Below are 24,530 nucleotides of genomic sequence, written 5' to 3' on the forward strand. Positions count from 1 at the left end.
CCCACTGCGCAATAGGGAACCCAAGCAAGATGCAAGCAAAAGGGAACGAGGCCTGAGATTCAGTGAATGGAGCCCAGAGACGTGAGCATTAGATTTCCAAAGGATCTCAGGGTCAGACGTTCAAGGCTTAACAGCCCCTAGTGGGGCCAGATTTTCCATAGTGCCCAGCAGCTACCATAGGGACAGCTGTGATGTGAAGAACCCAATCCCAGACATCCTGCGTTCCTCTGAACAGCGGGTCATTTACAGAGATGCCTATGTAATTGGATGTTTTGCTAAAAGGTCTGCTCCAGGAACTACTTGGGTGCAGTTCTCTGTTATCCAGGAGGACGGACGAGTTAATCTGTAGAACTCCTTGCCAGGGGATGTTTTGAAAGTCGAGACTATATCAGGGTTCAAGAAAGAACAAGATAAATTCATAGGGGATAGGTTAGCCAGGATTTTCAGGGATGGTGTCCCTAGCCTCTGTTTGCCAGAAGCTGGGAATGGATCACTTGGTTATTACCTGTTCTGTTCATTCCCTCTGGGGCACCTGGCATTGGCCACTGTCGGGAGACAGGATACTGGGTTAGATGGACTTTGGTCTGTCCCTATATGGCCATTCTTATGTTCTTATGATCACAGCAGTCCCTTCTGGCATTCAAATCTATGACCCTATGAATACAGCAGCTGAGCTCTGCAGAAAGTCTGACCCTAAATAACTTGCCCGGTGTCAGGCTGGGAATCTGTAGCTTTGTTGTCTCCTTCTGCTCCCTTGTCTATCTGTTTGCAGTGTTGCTGTAGCCAGGTTGGTCCCAGGGTCTGAGAGAGACAAGGTTGGGTAGGTGACAGCTTTTATTGGACCAACTTCTGTTGGTGAGAGAGAAAAGCTTTCAGGCTCTACAGACTCTTCTTCAGGGTTGGGAGAGGTACTCGGCGCGTCGGAGCTAAGTACAAGGTGGAACAGAGTGTTAAGCGTAAGCAGTTAACACATGTTGCAAGAGACCCATCAAGGGGCCGTGTGCAATTGACATCTCTGCCATCGCAGGCCAAAGGAGGGTCATAGATTCATAGATATCAAGGTCAGAAGGGACCACCATGATCATCTAGTCTGACCTCCTGCACAACGCAGGCCACAGAATCTCACCCGCCCACTCCTGCGAAAAACCTCTCACCGGTGTCTGAGCTCAAAACTGAAGTCCTCAAATCATGGTTCGGGTCAGTGGGTTACAGATTGTTGGACTGAGATGTGACTCTGCCCAGGCCAGGATTTTTTAGTGGCCAGCGCCGTTGTGAGTTTAATCTCCGAGGCTCGCCTGGTGTCTCTTGTCTTAGCCTTTGGAAGCTCTTTGAGGCAGGGGCTGTGTTTGGTCTGTGCTGGCACAGTGCCCAGCCCAATGGGGGCCCAGGACCGGGTTGTAGCAGGAACTGGGCCCAGCTGTTCTGAGTCACCGTCCAGCATCAAGACCCTCCCTCCTTTCCCCAGCGGGCCCATCCAGCTCCTCTACGGGGGCACGGGGCCAAGGAAAACCAAGGCTGAAGGGCAGGGGAAGCTGCCCGGTAGGGAGATCTCAGCATTGCCAGCCGAGGGGCGGCTGTGGCAGCCCCCCGTCACTCCAGATGTCATCCCACATTGCAGCGGAGGGAAGTACCAGTTGTTCAAAGAGACCTTCCCGAGCTCTTATTCCTATGTTGACCCCAAGATCGGAGGTGGGACCTTGTCTTCCCAGAGCTCCCCATCCACATGTCCTCAAGGGGGCTGGAGAATTTTTTTGCAGAGGGTGGGAGGAGGGGAGAAGATCAAGGAAATCAACACCCATGGAGTAGTCCCCAAAGCCCAGCTCGGCGCCCACCCCCCCATCCCATCCCGCTTTGAGCTCATTAGTTCCAGCTGGCGCTTCCATTAGCACTGCTGGTAATTAGCGTGCCAGGGAAATCATGTGTGGCAGGCGCTGGATCCCACCGGGACCCCCACATCCTAATCAACACAAAGTTTTTCTGAGTCAATAAATAAATAAGGCAGGCGCATTATGATGCAGGCAGGCCCGGGGGGGGGAGTCTGAGCTGCTGGAGAGGGGGGGCGTGGTGGGGAATCAGGCAGTGGGAGCATGGTGGGGAGTTGAGGGGTCTGAGTGGCTGGGGGTCATGATGGGGAGTTGGGGGGTCTGAGCAGCTGGGGGTGATGGTGGGGAATTGGGGGGATCTGAGTGGCTGGGTGGTCATGATAGGGAGTTGGGAGGTCTGAGCGGCTGGAAGAGGAGCATGGTAGGGAGTTGGGGGTGGGGTCTGAGCAGCTGTGGGGAGGAGTGTCAGGCCTATCCAGTCCCTTTGCCCTGTTATGTGAGCTCTTGACCCTCTCCCACCAGCCCCCCAGGCAGGGCAGGGTCACATACCTCCCTCCCCCCGGCCTGTTCCAGATCCCAGAGGGGGTTGCTCAGTCCTGGGCTCTGGGGTTCCTCCCCTTGCCCCAGGCAGGACGTGGGGCCCCAAGCGGTGGGGGTCAGAAGGAGATGGATCCCTTCTGCCAGCTGCAATCCAGGTGAGCTGCCCTCAGAGATGGGGTCTTCAGAGATCATGGGGGCTTCCCACACCCCAACTCCAGTGATCTTCCCCATCTCTGTGGGCCTGGAACGTGGCTGACTGGGATTCATCTCTTTCTGATGGGCCCATCATCATAGTGTCTGGTCATTACATGAGCATGGGCCTGGTGCTTCCCCATGGCAGGGATTGAGAAGCTACTAGCTGGGAAAGATTCACCAGAAAGACTTTGGGGGCAGGATCTAGTGGTTAGAGCAGAGGGGCTGGGAGTCAGGATGCCTGGGTTCAATCCCAAGCTCTGGTAGGGAGTGGGGTGTAGTGACTGGGGGGTGGAGCGGTGGGGTCAGGACTCCTCCTGGGTTCTATCCTCAGCTATGCAAGTGGAGTGTGATTTAGCTGTTATAGGAGGGGACAGAGAGCCAGGACTCCTGGCTCTGGGTAGGCAGTGCAGCCTAGTAATTAGAGAGGGTGGTGGGATTGGGAGCCAGGACTCCTGGGTTCTATCCGCAGCTCTGGGCAGGCAGTGTGGTCTAGCTGTCAGAGCAAGGAGCAGGAAGCCCAGACGCTTGGGTTCTATGGCCATGTCCGGCCGGCCCTGACTCACTGGGCAAACCTCTCCCCTTCTCCAGGCTTCGGCTCCCCTTTGGTAAAAGGAGCTTGGTAAAAGGAGTGTTTGGTAAAACACTGACCTCCTGGGGCTGGCGGAGCGCCACCGATCGGCATGTGTAAGCCCGCAGGCCGAGCGTTATGTTACCCGGTCCAGTGCCACCAGCTGCTGCAGCTACTTCTGATCTCACCCCCGCCAGCAGGGAGCGCCCCTGGGCAGGGGAGGGAGAAGACGGGGGTGTCTCAGATCCTGGAGCAGAGGCAACAGGGGGGTGAGGGAAGGGGGTGAGAGGGTCGCCACCTCTGCAGCAGCCCTGTTCTCGAATCACCGCTTTGCCGAGCTAACGAGCAAAAGCTAATTGCTGGAATTAGAGGAGCCCTTTGCCTGGGAGGTTGCAGGGAACAGCAGCTTCATTTAGGAGGCCTTTCTGTCCTTTAACAGATGAGCCTGGGGGTGCTCATTTGCATCTCACTACCCAGAATGCCATGCTCTTCCTGCAGGCTCCTCCTGGTGCAGGGCTGCTCTGGAGAAGGGTGGCCTTGTGGTGGGAACCAAGTTATTGAGCAACCAGCTACAGCTCCTTTCAGTCAGGGATCTCAAAGCACAGTGAGCACTGATTTACAGTGCTTGGCTGTGTGGTTGGTGTCTTACTGAGGCCACTTAATGGGTGGGGAAACTGAGGCACGGGAGGAGCGTGTTTTGCCCAAGGTGCCACTGTAAATTAGAGGCCAGGCTGGGGATGGAACCCAGGAGTCCTGACTCCCAATCCCAGTGGCTCTAACTCTGTCTCTCCCTCCAGAGCTGGAGGATACAATCCAGGCATCCTGACTGCAGTCTACCCATTCCTATGTCCAAAAGCAGTCTCTAATTGCTATGGCCTCCGTTTTGGGGCACCCAACTGGGGACTCCCAAGGGCCTGCAGCGCTCAGTGGGATGCTTGAGGCCATATTCTCACGGGCACTCAGCATCGGATGTGCCCCTGTTAGGAGCCCTGGGCCCGAGTCCCTGCAGCTCCCACTGACTTTGCTTGGAAGTGGGGTAACCCAGCATCCCCGCTCCCTGACGCCGGCCACTCGTGCCAGCGAGGCCTGGTTAGTATTTCGATCAATAAAACTTGTTTTATTTCTTCCAAACCAAAATTGTTGGGTGTAAATCATCAGGCTGCGGCTATGGGTTAGTAGGTGGGCTTCCCAGGGTTTAGCTCCCAGCTTGGTGCCCTTTCTCTGCTCTCCTGGACAGAAAGACACAAATAATTATGATGTGGGGGGCACAGAACCCCTGGCACCAGGGTGGGGGGAAGAGAATGGGAGATGCTGGTATGGGGGAGTACAGAGAACCTGCTGTAGAGGGTGGCACACACAGGAGATGGAGAGATGCAGGGGGCCCCCTGTGAATGCAGTGAGCTCAGCCAACAGATGCTATAAAGCATGTAAACCCCCAGTGATATTAATATCACCTCTCAATCCGCAGATCTCACAGCACTTTACAAAGCAGGGTGGTTTTCAGCCACTGTATAGATGGGGAAACTGAGGCACAGAACAGGGAAGCGACTTGCCCAAGGCCACCCAGCGGCAGACCCGAGACTAGCACCCAGGTCTCCTGATTCCCAGTCCAGTGCACTATCCACTAACGGCCCAAATTTGAGTGTAAATCATTAGGGGCCTGATTCAAAGCCCACCACAGCCAATGGGATAGACTGGCCTGGACTTTAGTAGGGTTTGGATCAGACCCTAGAGCTAGAAAACAAAACAGACTGAAACAGAAAGTGAACAGAGAACGGGTGCTGGCCGAGGGGAGTGCAAAAAGTGAACCCCCAAGCGGGAAGTAAATCGGCCAGTTCAGAGTCTGTCTGAACAACCCCAGAGTGATCGGTTATAGGAAATGTGGGATAGACTATTTTTATCTTGGCACTTTTCTCCCTCTTACATTATTAGTATTCTTAGGTTTGTTACAGTAGGGCCATACTGTCTCGGGTGCTGCACAGACACAGAATAATCGAGATCAGGGCCCCACTGTGTCAGGTGCTGCATGGACACAGAACAACTAAGATCAGGGCCAATTGTGTCAGGTGCTGCACGGACACAGAATAGCTGAGATCAGGGCCCCACCGTGTCAGGTGCTGCACGGACACCGAACAACCAAGATCAGGGCCCATTGTGTCGGGTGCTGCACAGACACAGAATAGCCGAGATCAGGGCCCATTGTGTCGGGTGCTGCACAGGTTCAGATCTATCTATCCTTGCAGATGAGTACGCACACATGGCAGCAGCAGGCCTTTAAAGTCGCAGCGACAACCACACAATCATAAAAAATGGCTGATCTTTTTAAAACTTTCTTCTCATTTCAAAACCCCAGCATCTTAGGCTGCTGTGTTGCTAATTACACCGGCACTTTCTACCCAGGCAAACGGAGCAATAAAAACACGCAACTATAAACACACACACACACACAATCCAAATGTATTCATCATCTTCGTGCTTTCTGATTTTAAGAGAGATCAGGAAAACGGTGGCATGGTTTAAGATCTTCTGAATGAAAATAGTTTCTTCCTAGATTTATTTATTGGCAGGGGCATGCACAGGAATTTAAATTTGATTGCTTTTAGAGGGGTATGTTCTGTGCCCTGCCGCAGCCCCAGGGGCTGGAGGAGCTCGCTCTCGCCACCATGGCCCCAGGGCTGGAGGAATTCTGGGCCCCCGCTGGTTCTTGGGGGGGCCCAGGCCCCTGCTTGGCCCCCCCCCTTTGTGCAGGCCCCTGTTTATTGGAGGCAGGAGCTTCACGTATTTTTATTTATTCAATTCCTCCCCCCACCCGCCCCCGTTACTGATGCTACACTTTAAAAAAAAAAAAGATAGAGAGAGAAATAATTGGCTAATTAGCACCCAAATGCTTCTTGGAGTGACAGATGTTTTACTTAGCACAAGATTTGTTGTGTGTTTATTCCCCGCACCCTCAAGTGCACCATTTGTGGCCTCCCGTCGTGTGGCACTAAACCGGGACTCCTCTGTGCACCAGGAAGAGCTGTGCTAGAAGAACACGTTCTAGCCATGCATTTCCTTGCTACCTGGGCAGGTGTCTCTCTGCAGAAGAGCTTGGGCAGCGCCAACATCTTGCCAAGCCAGCCCAGGCCAGCTTTGCAGTCTTGTCCTTTTAAAGCAGCGTGGGGGAGGGCGAGGGGGGGGGCTGGGTTTCCACACACTCTCTGCTGCTTGCCCATTTCTCTGCGGAGATAATGAGTCCTCCCATAAGTTGCTTTCTGGCTGGCACAGCCTCAAGTCTAACTTGGGGTAGAAAGTGTGGGTGTGGGTGTTTGCACACGCATCAGGGGGAGAGAGAGAGTGTGTGTCTTCACTACAACCATGTTTACACTAGGAAGCAGGTGTGGTTTTAACGTGTTAGCTGGTGTGTATTAACTAACACATGTTAGCAAACATGAATTCACTAATGTGGCAGCTGATCTGTGTTCATTAGCATGTGTTAGCTGGCATGTATTATCTAACACACATTACCTGGCATGTATTAACTAGCATGTTAGCTGGCATGTATTAACATTATCTGACAGGCATTAACTAACGTTAACTGGCGTGTATTAATTAACACATTAGCGGACGTATATTAACATGCGATCTGACATGCATGAACTAACATGTGTTAGCTGGAATGTATTAACTAACACGTTAGCTGGCACGTATTAATTAACACACGGTAGCTGGCACGTATTAATTAACACACGGTAGCTGGGATGTATTAGCTAACACATGTCAGCTGGCATGTATTTACTAACATGTGTTAGCCGGTCTGTATTAACTCACATGTTAGCTGACATATATTAGCCAACGCATGTTACAATCCTAACCCCACTGAAGTCAATGGCAAACCTCACCTGTACTCATTGGAGCCAGGATTTTAGCCCTAGGGCAGAGAAGACAAGCTGGAGCTTTAACAAGTTAGCTGGTCGTGCTACACCGTAGGCTCCCCTCTAGGGCTGGCTCCAAGTGGCTTAAGACATGTTAAAATACACACTGCCCTGTCTACACTCGGGTTTTAACATGGGTCCAAACACCCCGTTTCCTAGTGAAGACAAGGCCCTGGGATAAATGCTTTTCAAAACCTGGGTCAATAGCCTAGGGTACCCGGGGAGAGTGCATTTCACACATGTTTGTGGACTGGCATTGACCCCGACGCAGCTGGGCCATCGCTGAGCGGCTCCAGGAGTCCCAGCCACTCCCCGGGGGCTCAGCACTGCTGGGGGACAACCCCGCAGAGAAGGGCTGGCGGGAACGGGGCAATCTTGCCTGCAAAACCGACGGAAAGGGGGTTTCGCTTCCCTCGAGCCCTCGGCCTGGATGGGCAGCTCGACGGCTCCGACGCCCCGTCGGAGGGGAAACGTCCCCCTTTCTCTCGCACTGGGGACAAGAGGAAATTCCGAAACGGCGGAATATTGCCGGGGAGCAGAAACGTGGCTCTTCTGCCCATTTTCCCTGGGCGAGGGAGAACTTTTCACAGGGCTGCACCGAAGGCCAACACCTCCTGGCCCCCTTTCCATCCTCCCTGGCCCGTCTTTCCTCTCCTCCCTTCTCCTCCGGTCTTTTCCTCCCCCTCCTCTGATCCCTTCTCCTCCCTTTCCTCCCCCCTCCCTCGGGGCCATGGGCACCACCCTGGGGACGGGCCTACAGCCCGGGCTCGCTCCCCCTGGCTTCCCCCTTCCCTCTCCCCGCCGGCTGCCGGGGAGCGGCGCGGGCGGCTGCCAAGGCCGGGAGCAGGGGGAGGACTCTGGGCTGGGCCGAGGGAGGGGAGCGGCAGGGGCTGCGCGGAGATTGGCGCCGGCTGCCGGGGGAGGGCCGGCTGGGCGTTGAGCGGCGAGCCCGTGGCAGGCAGGGCTTTGTTATCCCCCGCCTCGGCCGTCGGGGCGCAGGGCCGGATTATAACTCGGCTGCGGGGCGCCAGCTCCCCGCACGCCAGGGGATCGGGCCCCGGACGGGGCGGCCTCAGCCGGGGCTGCAGGGATCGAGGTAAGAGCGGCGGCGGGGGGCTGCTTCCCTGCCAGGATCGGGAGTCGGGGGCTGGGGTCGTGCAAGGAGCCAGCCCCGGCTGCCTGTGCCCGGGGCTGAGCGGAGCCTGCCCGGGGCGGGGGGGTGTCCGGAGTTAGCGATTTGACTTGCTCCGTGGCGTGAAACTTCTCCCAAAGGCGGGGGGGGGGGCGGCGATCGGAGCCGGGGGGGTTCAGCCTGGATGTGTGTTTGTGTGTCTCTGTTCTGCAAATGGGGGGAGGCAACCCACCTGGGCGGGGAGGTGCGCGCTTTGACACTGCAAACGGAAGCCCCTGTTTGTCTTGGGGGTGGGGGGCAGCAATGGGGGGGGGGGAGGACACGGGAGGGGGGAGTTATTGCATGGGGGAGGGGGGGTTGCTTGGCAAGCGACTCGCATCCTGCGTCCAAGAAGTCTTGTTTGGAAACCAGTGGGTTGCAGCCAAGGCTCACACAGCTGGGAGGCTGTCTCTGAGCCCAGCTCTTGGGGGGGCGGGAGGGGGGGAGATTGAGCTGGTGCTGGCCTGGAAATCTGCCCCCTGCTGGAGGTGTCGAGCTGGCTTCTCACCTGCTCCTAGAGCGGGGGTGCCGGGGGGGGGGTGCCGGAGCGCTGGCTGGGTCGGCAGGGTGCACCCCTCTTTCCCCCCAGGATGCCGGCGACGCCGGGCGTGCGGGTCCGTGATCCCGGGGGTCCCACGGGAGTTGGCGAGCCCACCGGCCGGGCAAAGGGGACCCGGCACTTTGCATCACCAAGGACTAACGCCAGCGCTAGGGGGGCTGTTGTAGGAGACGGTGCGTTTATAGGGGACAGACTCCCGCCCCCCAACAAGCTGTCAGGGGTACCCCGCTTCGCCCAGGGCTGCCCCCCCCCTCACAAATACAGACAACCCTGGTGAATTGTGGTGACGGCAGGTTTCCCCGGCACCAGGAGCGGCGGCGAGCCGCGTGTGCAGAAGCCCGGCTCGCAGGCAGGGAGGCTGGCTGGAAAGTTTGCAGTTTATTCATTATTTTTATCCCCCGGGTGTTGCCGTTCAGCACGGTAGCGTGGGGGGCGAAAAGAGCCCCGGGGGCCGCCGATATGGGGCGGAGGGGTGAGGGGAATTCAATCCCCCTCCTGTTTTGCAAGCGCAAGTTTATTTTAATCCGCTGCCCTGGCTCGGACCCCTGCCCGTTTGGGCAGCTAGCGGGGCTCGGCGTGCTCTGCGAGCCAGGCTGCTGCAGTGGCCAGAGCCATCTGAGTGTCCGTGTCCCCCCCCCAAACCGGGGATCTGGCACCCCGGGGATTGCGGGGTGGCTGCTGCTGGAAGGGGCGGGGGGCTCAGTGAAAGCCATTCGGGGTCTGATGGCTGCTTTGGAAACCTTGGAAGGCGAAATTCCTTTAATGCCCTGTTCTCATTGGTCTCAATCGGGGAGGGGAATGGGGGGGGGGAGATGGTATTTTGGGGGATCCTGAAATCAAAGGTGGAACTGACTCTTTCCCTCCCCCTAAATGCCAGGATCATGGATTTGCTCCCAGATTGCAACCCTATGGCACAATAAAACTCCTCTCTCCGCAGGCTCAGATTTAATTTCAGATCCTCTGAATGGTGCATGTGGAAATCCGTCCTGGAAAAACAAAAACAGTCTCTTCTGGTTTTTTTAACCCTTTCCGACCGCTCCTTCCCCTCCCGCCCGCCGCCACACTAGTGTTGGCAGCTGGGCGACGGGGAGGACGACGCCTGTGACATTGCCTGTGAGGCCTGGAAAGGAGTCAACTCTTTGCACGAAGGGCCCTGCGTGTTGTGTCAGAGGCGAGGGCTGGAACAGATCCTCGCTCGTTTCCTTAATAACTTGGTGGCGGCAGGTTGCAGTGTCGGATTCGGAAGCTGTTCTCCGCCGATAATGCCGTGCCTGGCACGCCGAGGGGGGTGGCACTGGCACGAGGGAGCGAGATTTCTTGGGACTGTGTTTGTACAGCGCCGTGCGCGTCCAGCCTCGGTTATTCCTGTTTAAGAGGAATGGGCTCTAATGCGAGAAGGAAAGCGGAAGCTCCCATCCTGGGGCTGCTTCCGATGGGGCGGTCAGACTGAATCAGGCTCCTTGAGCTCCTGAGCCCCGGGTGTCACACTCTCTTCTCCAGTCCCTCATGCTAGGCCCCAGGTTTGGCCCGTGAGATGTAAATAAAAGCATCGTGTAGGTTTCACTGTGATGCACGAGGCTGTAATTGTGGTTATTTGCTATCTGGATTATGGTAGCGTGTGAGAGCCTGCAGGCATGGACCAGGACTCTGCTGTGCCAGGCGCTGTACATTTTTATTGCTATTAGGTGGATTATGGTATCATTTAGGAGCCCCAGATAGGGACCGGATCCCCATTGTCCCAGAGACTGTACAGACATTTGCTCGGCAACTGGAAAGGTGTGAAAAAAGTTCACACAGTCCGAGTTCTATGGTTTTTAGAGCCACCAATTAGCAGCTCCTCAAGCATTTCAGTCTTCCAATCAGGGAGGAGCAGCGACACCAGGTGATTCAGAGGTGCCAAACTGCACACCTCAGATGGCAGAAGGGAACCATCTGAAGGGAAGGCTGGCGTCCAAAACCAATTTGTCCAAAGTGATTTGCTGACGAAGAGCAACCCGGGACAGTTCGTGAGCTCAGAGAGGGCAGAAATTCATGGCTAGAGCTCTGCGGGGGTGGGCATTCCCTTTCACGAAGGCGTGAGATGCTGAAAGGGGTTTTTTGTTCCAAATCTTCCGATGGAATATAGTGGGTAGGATGCTAGTCTGGGACTCAGGATGCCTGGGTTTTAAGCCTGGCTTTACCACTAGCCTGCTGGATGATTTTAGATCAGTTGTGTCCCATTTCTGTGCCTCAGTTTCTCCTCCTGCTCTTTATCTCTTCAGACTGTGAGCTCTTTGGGGGCAGGGACTGTCTCTGCCCCTATGTCTGTGCAGCACCGGGCACAATGGGGCCCTACTTTCAGTTTGGGCGTCTAAGCACTGCTCTCTTACATGTAATAGCCCATATTATTCCTAATGGGAAGTTAGAGTGACTCTGAGGTGTTTTGCACCATGTCAGTAGGAAGCAGGTTATGCTGTGACTGCAAATCATATTACATGGATCCCAAATCCTATTAGCCTGTGGAGGTATGAAATGTATTCTAGGAGACACCAGAGAGAGCAGCATTATGTCTTGTTATGAACTGGTGGAGAGCCTGCCCTCTGCTGGATAGAATGGGAATGCCTTTACTGCGTGTCATTGGCCCTGTACTGCTCACGGTACAGCTGCTATGGAGCATCAGTGGGAGCTTAGCTTGAGTGTCAGGACCCTCTAGATCTTGATCTGTTGGGAGCCCAAGGAACGACTAAGGGGGTGAGGTGTGGGGAGGGGGAAGTCACTCCCTTCTGTGGCGAAGCTCTGAGGCTGCAGTAACTTTGTGGAGTTACCGCTGGTGGTGGGGCATAAGGGGCTGGGAAATCATGGCGCCCTGGGTGCGTGCGTGTATGTATGTGTGATCCCTCCCCATCCAGGTGGGCAAGAGTGGGGCGGAGATCTGCTTCCTATGCCCCACACATTCCACCCCCTACCCTGCCCCCTGCTCGGACGCAGACGGATCCCAGCACAGACCTGCCGTGGGTCTGCGCATCCCTGGCCAGGGTGACGCCTAATTCCTGCTGTAGCATAGGCACCATGCTGCCCCCCTGCCCTCTGTTGCTGAAGGGCTGGGAGGTGCAGCGTGGGCTGGCGCGGCGTTGGAAGGATGAGGGCCGGCTGAGTCCTAGGGACGCAGCCCCGGATTCTGGCTCTTGCATTGTGGCTCTCTGCAGGGATCTCTCTCTCACACTGGAAATTCAGGACGCGGAGCCGCTCCCGCCCCTCCCCCAACCTCTCTTTAGTTATGATTAACAATAAAAGATGGGAAGAGGCTCTGGAGGAGCAGGTGAGGGGCTGGGGGTGCCCTTCCAGCCCTGATCGGAGCCAGCCAGTGTATGGGGGGCGGGGATTCTCCCCACTCCGGCCCTCTAAGATCACAGCTCCTGGTGTATTGAGGCCAGGGGTGGGGAGCCGGAAATATCCCCTCCCTGCCCCCTGAGCCCGTCAGGGATTACAACCGGATGTGGGGATTGGCTGAGAGACCCCCTGAGACTCACTCTGTCTTGCCAGCCCCGTCTTCCTGTTAGGGGGGCTGTTCAATCTCTTGATTGGCAATTAGAGCTGTGGAAATCAGCTGTTATTAGACTAGAACAAGCTGGTTTAACAGCCCTGCCCCCCCCCATCTCTGAAGCTGGGGTGACTGCCGGTTTGGCAGCCCTGGAGACTCCCACTCCACCAATCAGGGACAGCCCAGGAAGCATCTCTCTCCCACTCTCTTTGCCCTGCCCTGAAGGCACCAACTCTCTAGAGGGGAGTCAGGCTTGGGATCGTGACCCATTCTGCCCTGGGCCTTTCACCAAGGAGACCAGTGAATGCCAAGCAGGGTGGCGTCAGTTGCCATCCGCCTGGCCACGCGGCTCATTGGGCCTGGGACTGAGACCCAGCAAACTTGTTTCAGGCAGAGGGGTGCAGCCCTCTCTTGGAGGCTGAGGGACGCTGCATCTCCCACGCTCAGGCCAGCCAGTTCTCCCTGGCCCCTGGGGCAGAATCTCTCTGCTGCGTTTGGGGCCTGCACCCTGGCAGGGTGGGGTGACACAGCCATGTGTGGATGGACATGCCTGGCAACGACTGATTTCCCCAGCGCTCTGGTCCCGTGATTGCCTCTTCGCCAGGATCAGAAACAGCAGCACAGGCCCTGGGGCCATCTCCTTAGCCTGCGTCCCAGAGCCCTTTGTACAGCCGAACGCTCCCTGGCTTAGTGTATAGGAGCCTTTGACATAAGCTCTGAGCCCTTCCTGCTCCAGGGAAGGGAATTCAGTTCTCCTGTGCAAATCCCCTGCCTCCACCCCTTTGTGGTTTCCATTAGAGACAGCATTTTTCTTCACTTCCTGTCCCAAATGGGCAGGCGAGGAACCATTGGGACAGATCTGGGGGAGGAAAGGGGGATGTGATGCAGTGCAGCAGCTGAGGCACCGGACTCCTGGGTTCTGTTCCTGGTCTTGACCAGCCTAGTGACCCCGGGGAAGTCATTCCCCATGCCTCAGTTTCCCCACCTGTGAAAGGAACATAATGATACTTACCTGCCCATGTAAAGCATTTAGAGATGGCTGGAAGGATGAAAAATGTCCCCCCTGAGAGCTGTTAGCACTGTGGGTGTTTTAAGGGTTAAGCAGTGGTGGTGCTCCACCCCAGAAGTGGCTGCACATCAGTGAGAGAGGAACTGACTCCTGGACTGTGAGCAGTTTTATGAAACACTGCTCATTGTACAGGTAGGGCCGTATGCTGCCCTGTCATTGTAGGGCCCCCGTGAGGCTGGGGCTGCGTGTGCTGGTTTGTTTTTGTCGGGTGTGCTTGTTTTTGGGTGCGCCACAAGGGGCCTTTCCCTGGGGACAGGCTATCCCATGGCTGCAGGGTTTCTTGCAGCTGTTGCAGATCCACCTGGCCCAGTATAGCCAGTGACCAGAATCAGCTGCAGGGTTTCTTGCTTTGACGCAGCTGATTGTGGTCACTGGCTATACTGGGCTATACTAAATGTGATCCCACCTGGTAATTCTCTGTGTATGCTGGTTTGTAATGATCGGGTTGCTCCTGGGCCATCGGGCCATGCATGCTGGTTTGTTATTGTAGGGTCTCTTATGAGCACCGATTACCAGCATGCTAACAAAACAGCGAGGCGTGCTGGGACGCCACAAACCCAGGTCCTCGCTCTCCTGCGGAGGTCGGGGTGTCTGTCTCTCCCCCTCCCGCCGGCCCCGAGATAACTGCAGCTCCTAGCCCAAGGAGACACAGGAGAGATCGACCCACTGTCCTCCCACATTCACCAGGTGACAGAGCTTTGGTCAATAACCGGGCTTGGCCTTTCCTCCCCCAGGGCGTCCATTGTGAGATCAAATCCCATGCCCCGCTTGGAGCTCAAGGATGGAAAGAGCCAAGCAGAGATTTCCATTCACAAGAGACGCCCTCTCTTGTTCCTCTGGAAAAGTATGGGTTGGTTCCTCCGCTTGGGGCCCTGGCACAAGATCCATCATCTATTTTTATTTCTAATATATATATAATATATTTCCTTTGGCTGTTAATTATAGCCTGCGTGCCTCAGGCTGGAAACAGAGCACCCTGACATGATTCCTCCTCTCTGTCTTTTGTTTACGTGCTGGTTTGTTATTGTAGGGTCGCAGGTGACTGCTGGGCCGCATGCATGAGAATTTTAGCATGGAGTGGCGCTGGTAACGCTGGACTCTCTGTGTTGGTTTGATTCTGTGGGGTCGCCGGTGACTGCTTTGCTGTACACACCAGTTTTATAACTATTATTTATTCTTATTTATTAGATGTATTATGGTAGCATCTAGGAGCCCCAGTCAGGGACCAGGACCCTATTGTGCTAGGTGCTGTACATTTGTATTGAAATTAGGTGTATTATGGTAGCTCCCAGGCACCCCAGGCTGGGACCAGGACCACTGGACACTCTCCTTTTTATTGCTATTAGATGTATTATGATAATGTCTAGGAGCTCCTGTCCTGGACCAGTATCCCAGTGTGCTAGGCGCTGTACGTTATTTATATGGAGTATTACAGTAGCTCATAGGAGCCCCAGTCCTGGACCAGAACCTTGTGGCGCGAGGTGCTGTACACACACAGAACAAAGAGATAGTCCTTGCTCCAAAGAGCCTCCAGTTGAGATCCGCACTGAGCGGCTGGAGCTCTCTATAACAGTTGTTGGGTGACTCCGAAGCGCCGGGCTGCGCCTCCTTCTTTATTGTTGCAGGGTCTCTCTAGCGCTCTGCAGCACCCGCTGGCTTTATTATTGTAGGGCCTCTTGCAAATGCTGGCTGGGGCAAACAAGAGTTATCGTTTGACCCTGAGGCGCTGGTTTGTTAGTGCAGGGGGGCTGGGGAATGCTGGCCCGCATGCACTGTGTCTTGTCCTGCAGCCAGTTGTTCGTTATTGTAGGGTCTTCGGTGCGCTCGGGGCAAATCCGGTCACTGGGAGGTTTGCCTGAAGAACGCCCTTGGCGTTTGGCTCTGTTTTCGCATCTCCAGCCCTGTGATGAGCGCTGGGGCAGCTGCTCTTTGCCACTACGTCCCTGAGCTGTGGGGCAGAGAAACGCAGGGCCCCTATGAATGCAGGGGGAAATGGAGCAACATTTGGGCTATGTGGCTCTGGTGCCTCGCACCGTGTGCAGTCACTGGCTCTACCGCAACATTACTGCCAAGCACTGCACATGCCGCCTTGACAGGGTAGGGTACTCGCGTGGGCCTGGGGCTGTGGTGCCAGTTTGTTATTGTAGGGTCTCTCGTGGGCCGTGGGGCTATGACGCTGGTTTGTTATGGTAGGGTTGCTCGTAAGCTCTGGGGCTATGATGCCAGTTTGTTATTGTAGGGTCTCTCGTGGGCCGTGGGGCTGAGAGTGCTGCTTTGTCGTGGTAGGGTCGCTACCCACCGCACACTTGCTTTGCAGCAGTGTCAGGGGCTGCACGTCGTGCAGGGGGCAGCATGGCCCAGCCCCACTGAGCTATTGCCCTGCTGCACTCAGGCACCACCTGCAGGCTGGGATGTTATGACCAGCATGATCCTGGCTTGCAAAAAATAAAGGACCAGAATTGTCTTGGCATGTTTAAGCTTTTAAATGAACAAAAGTTGCCTCTGATGAGCCCCTACCCTGCTCTCCGTTGCTTGCCAAGTCGCTGCTTTGCTCCGTTTCTGGTATTTACAAGCCTTTAAAACCAACCCCAAATTAAAATAAGTGAATTGATTATTTCCCCCAGCCCTGATTACCGGCTGCAGCGGCTGGAATCGCTCCTACTTCGGCTTTCACAAACAGCATATAAATAAAGATCTCTAGTCCGGCTTCGTAGGTTACAATTATGCTCCCCCTTCCAGCCTTATCAGGGTGACCTTTCAGGGAGATGGCAGAGTGCTAGATGCAATACAAATGTGCTCTCGGGCAGCGGCCTCTGCAGACGGGTAGGGGGCAACTTCACCCCATTGATTTCCCCCTCCCCCCTGCCCCCTGGGGTTTGCACTGGGAGTGAATACAAATATTTCGCATTGTAATGGGGCTGGTTAATCCTAGTGCACGGTTATAAGTTAGGAATGGAACAGAGGAGCAGCCAGGGTGGTGGGGGGAAGGGGCAGTGCGTGTGCAGAGGCAGGGATCTAGGGGAGCGGCCCAGGACCCCTCTGCAACCCCCCACGGGCAGCAAAAGATAGGAGTGACTTGGGGTGCGGGGCCTGCTCTCCTGCCATAGGGGCACCCTGCAGCCCCATGCACTCTGCTCCCCCACAACCAGAGGGGCAGTGCAGGGGGAAGCCCTGGCACCGCCCGCTGGCAGTCTGCACTCCCTGCTCTGGGGTGGGCGTGGAGATGAATGGGGGTGCTTGGCTTTCCAGGATCCAGCCCCGAGCTGCGGGAAATGTAAATAAGCAAATGTGCATCTAAATATTTGTCCTTGGTGAGCAGCTTGGGTGTGATGTGGGGGCCAGGATTCTACTGGGTGGGGACTGAGAACCCATTCCCTGCCCCCATGGCAGGGTTGCTTTGCTATTTGACAGGAAACACCCCTGCTTTACCCTTTCCCCACCCAAACCTTCTCCTGAGATCAGTGGGAGATGGGCCATCAGGACTCCTTTTGTTTCCAGCTCCGGGAGGGGCGTGGGGTCTAAGGCTTAGAGCTGGTGGGGAGGGGATCAAGACTCCTGGACCCTGTTGCTATGTTTGGAAAGAGTTGTGGTCCAGTGGCGAGAGAAGGGGACCATAACAAATGTGCGACCCTACAATAACAAACTGGCATGGACACACCCTCAAATAACAAGGATTTGCTGCATTTACAATAACAACCTGGCACCGGCTTCGCTTCTGTAACCAGCTTGCATGGGCATAACCCTGCAAATAGCAGACTGGCACGTATGTAGCCCTACCATCACAACTGGTGTGTGTGTGACCCTACAATAACAAACCTCTCTGTGCACAATGGGGGACGTGTGTGACCCTATAATAACAACCTGTTGTGTGCACAGTCCTCCAAAACAGGTATGTATGTATGCAACCCTCCAATAACAAACCACTGTGTGTGCACAACCGACCATAACCATGGCAGACATGCGTGACCCTACAATAACAAATCCCTGTGTGCACAATCCTACAATAACAGCAGGATGAGTGCGCAACCCTACAATAACAAACTGCTGCATGTACACAACTCTACCATAACAAGGGGTGTGTGTGCTTGTGTGCGATTGTACAGTAACAAATCACTGTGCACAACCCTACCATAACAGCCGGGTATGTGTGCAACCCTCCAATAACAAACTGCTGTGTGCACACAACCCTACCACAACAATGGGGTACATATGCAAGCCTACCGTGTGTGTGACGGAAATAACAGCTTTCAGTTCCCAGCTTCCCCATGCAAAGCCGGGGATGGGGGCGGGGAATGAATGATTGTAACACTCCGATCACGCTAGGGACGGGATGTTTGTGTTAAGAGTCATGGGAAGAGCTGGGCCGACTGCAGGAGAAGGGGGAAATCTTTCCCAATCTCACGCTTTCCCAGCCCCTGCCGTGTCCCCTCCCCCCCTGGGAAATGGCCGGCAGAACTTGCTGCCGGGGGTGGCTTTCGCTGGTGGGAACTGAGCCACTGTGGGAGCGTCTGGGCTGCGTCCGCAATCCAGTGTGGCGAGAGGGCGCCTGGCTTCAGAAACCAGGGCCAGAGGGAGCAATGCTGCTTCACACCAGCCAGGGATCCGGCCCCTTTGCAGGCCTGCGTCTCGTGGAATCGTTTTTGCCCGTGCAAAATGCTGCCCAAGTAGAAGAGATGTGGATCACACACACGAGGAGGTGCGGGGTGGGGATCATCCTTGAGATGCTGGGGGCACCGGCAGAGATCAGGCCCTGAAGCTCCAGGGGGACTGGACACGGGGGCAATCAGATCCTGCGGCATGCTGCAGGATCAGGGCCTTGATGTTGAAACATTCCCGATTAGTATTAAGCCCTTAAAGATAAAGGCGCAATAAAACCCCACACGGAGGTCAGCTTGGAGCCTCTGGGTGGGTTACAGAAGATGTATTTAGTGGAGGAGGCCGGGCCGACACTTTAAATGAGAAAACCAATCATTGTTCCAAAGAAGAATGAGGTGGTCAGCAAACAGGCCGGGCAGTTACCGCTTCCACAATACTGCCACTGTGTTTGCATCCCGCTCACACTAACAATTATTCTCACACCCACCGAGGAGATAGTGTGTCTCGGTCCGCTGACAACAGAGTGAAGGACACCTGGTAACCTCCTTGGCGTGTTAATTGGAGCGTGCCTCTATTTTAACAAAACTACTCCTGTGATAAGCCATCATCCCACTAATGAACATCAAACTGCCCCACACCCTAGTCCCCTTTCCGCCACCTCCTGCTTGGGGCTTTACAGGACACGTTATTTGAAATAGCATCTGCACCCATTGTGGGCAGCGCTGTGGTAGCTGTGCAGGGCCCAGGATATCAGAGAGACGCGGTGGGGGAGGGCATATATTTTATTGGACCAGCTTCTGTTGGTGAGAGAGACCAGCTCTCGAGCTTCCCCAGAGCTCTTCTTCAGGGCTGGGAAACGTCCTGAGGGTCACAGCTAAATACAAGGTGGGGCAGATTGTGTTTCAAGGGGCCGTTCGAGGTAAAGTGGCCCCTTAACACCCCTGAAGTCCTAGGGGGGAGGAAAGCAGCTGGGTGGGGTTGTCAGTGGGTCACAGACGGGGCAACAGACGCTCCCTAAAAGTGTGTGAGGGGGGCACTGATGCCCAAACTGTGGCCCCGTTCCATGGTGCGATCTGGTGCAGGGTCCTTGTCTGGTGAAGGTGGTTTTGCGTGTGTTAAGGTGTGTATCCCAGACTTTCTCCTTGGAGCATATTCTGTGGTACCTGAGGGCCTGGCTGTAGGTAACAGATTTCTTGGTGTGTTTGGGGTGATTACTGGATCTATGAAGGTAGGTGTGGCTCGCGGTGGTGTGCCGTGCGGGGGCGGGGCTGTTGGGGTAGAGGCGGAGCCTGGGGTGGGGCCTGGGGAAGGGGTGGAGCAGGGGCGAGGCCTTGGGGGAAGAGGTGGGCAGGGCTGGGGTCTCGGAGGCCCAGTTACCAGCCATTAGAAAGGTGGTCAGCCTATCCATTACGGAAGCTGATTGCGATGTCCAGGAAGTGGATGCTGGTGTGGGAGTGTTCCTGAGAAAGTTTAATGGACGGGTGGGGGTTGTTGAAGTTGTGGGATGTATCATGGAAAATATCATCCATGTGTCTCAGGTGTATCATTGGTTTCATGGTACATTTGTCCAGAAATATGTGTTCGCTACTTACGCTAAACCATCTGTTCCGCCTTATATTTCGCTGGGACTCTCTGAGTACGTTTCCAGCCCCGGAGAAGAGCCTGTGTAGCTTGAAAGCTTGTCTCTCTCACCAACAGAAATTGGTCCAGGAAAAGATATTCCCTCCCCCAGCTCGTCCATCTGCACCAGTCTCCTTCCCATACTATCACTATAGATAGCGGTTTAATAAAACATTCACAGTTCTTAAAAACACTCGTTAAAAGCCCTGCAGAGACCAGTTATAATCAAAACAGAGCCTCAGCTTACCCTCGGGTCTTGTCCTTGTCTCCAGCTCATTTTTAACTTTCTCACACTACCGACCTCAATTTCCCACACTGCTCGAGTTGGGCTAATTTCTACTTAACCTAGGCTACACCCGAGGCACCTGGGGAGTTTGGGTGCCTGCTGCGGGTTCCGGAGCAGTTGGGGTGATCGAACCCAAGGGCACTAATTTGGATTGCAGTTGCCAGGTGTTTTCTTACAGTCAGACACTCCGGTCGTTGTCCCCGGTCCAGCCCCGGTCAGGGCTGCGGTGGTTCGCTGTGGGCCCTGTCTCTGTGGCTTTGGCTACACAGCAGTGAAAAGCCCGCGGCAGCAGGTCTCCGAGCCTGGGTCGATTGACTCAGGCTCGTGGGGCTGACGGTAGCAGAGGAGACGTCTGAGCCTAGGTTCCAAGACCCCGCAAAGTGGGAGGGTCTCATAACCCTGAGACGGGCACTGTGGGTCTGTAATTGCAGTGTAGACGTATCCAGTGTGATCAGATCCCTGTTGCCGGGGCTGGCCCTGCTGTGAAAGCCACGCTGTTGGCGTTGGTGGCCCTTTGGGCTGTGTGTGGGGGCAGAGTGAGCGGGCCAGGCTGACGACAGGCACGGTGGAGTCGCACCAGTGTGGCCTTGAGCACTGCATCTTGTCATGCGGGTATCAGCTGGGCTTTGCTTATCTGGCACCTTGCGAAACAGCCACGGCGGGCAGGGTTGGCTGCTTTTACAGAGGGGAAAGAACTTGTTCCCAGTCACACAGGAAATCATAGAGACGAGAACCCAGGAGTCCTGATGGACAGGTTCATCTGCTTTAAGCACTAGACCCCACTCTCCTCCCGGAGCTGGGAATAGAACCCAGGAGGCTTGACTCCCAGTTTCCCTTGCCCTAACCACTAGACCCCACTCCTCTACCAGAGCCGGGGGTAGAACCCAGGAGTCCTGACTCCCAGTTTCCCTTGCTCTAACCACTAGACCCCACTCCTCTACCAGAGCCGGGGGTAGAACCCAGGAGTCCTGACTCCAAGCCCCCTTGCTCTAACCACTAGACCCCACTCCTTTCCCAGAGCTGGGGGTAGAACCCAGAAGTCTGCAACACTACAGAGGACAAGGGGTGGTGAGAGGGCAATTGTAACAAACCTGGAACTTGCTTTTGCCTAGGGCTGGGGCACAGGGACGGGTGGATCGAGGAGCTGGATGGGGGAGGAGGGAAAGCCCCCCCCCATCCTGCATGGAGGAGACTCAGCCATGTGGGCGAGGTCTGATCAGAGCCCCCACCCTTCCCTAACCCTGCAGCCCTGAGGCTCCAGCCTCCCTGCTGAGCCTGGCTTGTCCCCAGAGATGATGGCCCTGCTGCTCTGCTCTGCTGGTGTTTCAGGCCTGCTTTGCAGTGGGGTGTGCCCGGGGGTGGGGGGCGTGAGGGAATCGGGCTCTGTCTGTGGCTGATGGGGGATAGCAGGGAGGGGTGTCTCAGCCATGGTGGGGATGGTGCCCTGACACGCTCCTCTGCTTCGAGGCCCTGGGCCTGCACGGTCACTGTCACTTGCTGCTTTGGGCTAGTGCCCAGACAAAGGGCTTGTGGACAGATCCTGGGCCCGTTCCGGCTTCTGCTGCTGACTCTAATTGTGACCTTGGAGGAATCGCTCAATCTCTCCAGGCCCCACCTGTGGGACAAGGGCACTTCCTGTGTCTGTAGACACCGGGAGCTCTTCAGGGCGGTGACTGGCTCTCGCTCTCTCCAGGCAGCAACCGGCAAGACAGGGCCCTGATCTCGGTTACTGTGTGTCTGGGCAGCACCCGGCACAACGGGGCCCTGATCTCGGTTACTCTGTGTCCGGGCAGCACTCGGCATGGGGGGGCCCTGATCTCGGTTACTCTGTGTCCGGGCAGCGCTCGGCACAACAGGGCCCTGATCTCTGTTACTATGTGTCCGTGCAGCCCCCGGCATGGTGGGGCCCTGATCTCGGTTACTCTGTCTGGGCAGCGCTTGGCACAACGGGGCCCTGCTCTCGGTTACTGTGTGTCCGGGCAGCACCCGGCATGGGGGGGCCCTGATCTCGGTTACTCTGTGTCCGGGCAGCACTTGGCACAACGGGGCCCTGATCTCGGTTACTGTGTGTCCATGCAGTACCCGGCATGGGGGGGCCCTGATCTCGGTTACTCTGTGTTTGTGCAGCTCCTGGCATGACAGAGCCCCGATCTTGGTCACTCTGTGTCCATGCAGCACCCGGCATGGGGGGGGCCCTGATCTCGGTTACTCTGTGTCTGGGCAGTGCCCCCACGATGGGGCCCTGATCTCGGTTACTCTGTGTCCGGGCAGCACCTGGCACCATGGGGCCCTGATCTCGGTCACTCTTTGTCTGGGCAGCCCCTGGCACCAGGGTGCCCTGATCTCGGTTACTCTGTGTCTGGGCAGCCCCTGGCATGACAGAGCCCCGATCTTGGTCACTCTGTGTCCATGCAGCACCCGGCATGGGGGGGCCCTGATCTCGGTCACTCTGTGTCTGGGCAGCACCTGGCACCACGGGGCCCTGATCTCGGTTACTGTGTGTTCGTGTAGCGCCCGGCATGACGGCCCCTGATCTCAGCTACAGCCTCTAATACTGATAAGAATGCTAACGTTGGTTGTTGCACCCCATTTCTACCTGGGAGAGATGGGGAGTGCTGTGGGGGGGATTCAGAGCGATTGATTTGTGCCCCCTCCTTTGTAGGCAGTCGGCCGACGGCCTGGAGAGACCAGTGCTTTGGCACCGGGAGCAGCCCGGCCCGAGCCCATTGTTTATGGCCGTGGTGTCCTTAGGTTTGGCTCTGTCTCCTGCCAGCAATTACCTCATGCTAACCGCTCACTTTAATTAGAGCAGGGGGGCAGCTGCCAGGAGCCCCCCGTGCCTTCAATCCAGCAACTGTGCGAACAGAAGAGCTGCCTGAAATCGCCTCCCCTCCACGCCAGCCTCCCTGGGGGCTGGGCAGGGGCAGTGGAGTGTGGGGAGGGGCATTTGCCCTTGTAACAAACCACAGGATCCAAGCAGGTAGCAGCCAGCTTACAAGAGTTGCAGAGCGCCAGGCTGGAGCTGTGGGGGAGTCAGGGGTCTGCTATTCGCCCCCGGGCAGGCAGGCAGGCAGGCAGACCGTCCCCCGCCCTGTCCACCCCTCTGCTCCTCTCCCTGGGGTGAAGGGTTCTGATGCAATGGGTCGGAGCTGCCGATCTTGGAGCCACGGCATTGCTCGAATCAGGATGTCTCACAGTGTTATTTGCTTCCTGCTATTGTCACAGACACTCTCAGGTCCCTCCCTTCCCTCATCAGAGCCGGGCCAGAGGCTGAGAAGGGGAGCCGATGGTACCTGGCATCCGCTGGGATGATTTAGAGCCAGGCCTGGCAGAGCAATCAGACGCTGCCATGCTGCAGCCCGGAGCAGGGGCCTGAGCTGACTCCTTCATGCTGCATCGATGCCCCCCCGCCCCCCCCAGAAACTGGGCTGAAATCCCAGAAATTCATCCCACTTGCTGAGCATGACAGGGTTCCAGGTGCGAAGGGCGAATTTGCTAGCCTGATCCAGCCTTTGTCTTCCTGTGTGCCCTAAAAGGTTGTGCAGCGTTGCAGGGTGGTTGCTAAACCACTGAAGCGCTCCACCCCAGAAGTGGCTGCATTTCAGTCCCAGGCAAGCAATCCCTCTGCACGCTTACCAGGTAGCTCTTAATGTGCTGCTGTGCCCCACCCCAGCGATGGCAACCTGTCAGCGCTGGATGAGCAATCCCATTGCAGCATTGCTGTTAACCAGCTGCTGTGCTGCACCCCAGAGGGGGCTGCGCTTCTGTGGCAGGGGAGGTGATCCTCATAAGTTAGCATTCTGGGCTCCGTCAGGATATAATCTGCTCACCACTTGGCCGCTAGAATTGCCTTCTCGGATACTGTGTCAATCTGTCTAGAGCCTGAGCATCACCGCTGCTGCCTGGTGGCTGGAATCAGAACTGCTCAACTGTGTGTCATAAGCCCTGGACGGCTAACAGCCTGTGGGGGATTCTCCTCTAGCTCAGGTGACAGGAGGAGCTGAAATCTGACCCCATGGGCCGGATAGTGGTGAAGCCCTGGGTTTGTTCCAGCAGCTGCTCCCCCTGCCCCATCCGTTCTGCTGCAACCTTCCCTTGCTCCACCTGGCATGGTTTAATGCCCTTGGGGAAGACTTTCAAGGGGGGAGAAGACCCCCCCCCCGTTAAACCAGACTGTGCTGGAATACAGCGCCTATTGCTCCAAGGGCACTTCCTGGCCGGCTCTTAGGCTAGGTCTGGAGGCTCAGGCACAGAGATGGCTGCATGGCTGCGCGTGGGGGGTGATTACGGCTGGCGTAGCCACACCACTAACTAGGGCCATGAAAGAGTGACTCTGTATGAGAGTGCCAGGCCACGTACCCGCCTCCTCCTCCTGGCCCATTTCACACAAGCCTGCTCCTGCTCCCAGTGAGGTCAGTAGCCAAACTGCCCCAGGCAGCTGCCTGTGTCCATCCATAGAGTGTGCGAGCACCTCACTGCATGTCCTGGCTCACAGCCTCCCCCCTCCACCTGGTTCTAATCACCACCCCACTCTCCTCCCAGGGATAGAACCCAGGAGTCCTGACTCCCAGCCACGCCCTGCCCTGCTCAAACCACTGCACCCCACTCCCTTCCCAGCACTGGGCAATAGAACCCAGGAGTCCTGACTCCCAGCCACGCCCCTCCGCTC

General features: G+C 56.2%; 1 protein-coding gene across 2 annotated transcripts in view; it reads left to right on the forward strand.

Moving 5' to 3' along the window:
• The first annotated feature begins 7,959 nt into the window (after positions 1–7,959).
• SEMA6C (semaphorin 6C) overlaps positions 7,960–24,530 on the forward strand; it is a 94,839-nt gene continuing 78,268 nt past the window's right edge. Inside the window, exon 1 of one of the 2 annotated variants that reach the window (XM_037883260.2) lies at positions 7,960–8,136. The gene's annotated coding sequence lies outside the window, so the exon portion shown is untranslated. The remainder of the gene's footprint in view (positions 8,137–24,530) is intronic. The other variant, XM_037883259.2, reaches the window with a different exon arrangement.

This window comes from Chelonia mydas, chromosome 24 (genome assembly GCF_015237465.2).
Source record: "Chelonia mydas isolate rCheMyd1 chromosome 24, rCheMyd1.pri.v2, whole genome shotgun sequence".
NCBI classification, from domain to species: domain Eukaryota; kingdom Metazoa; phylum Chordata; order Testudines; family Cheloniidae; genus Chelonia; species Chelonia mydas.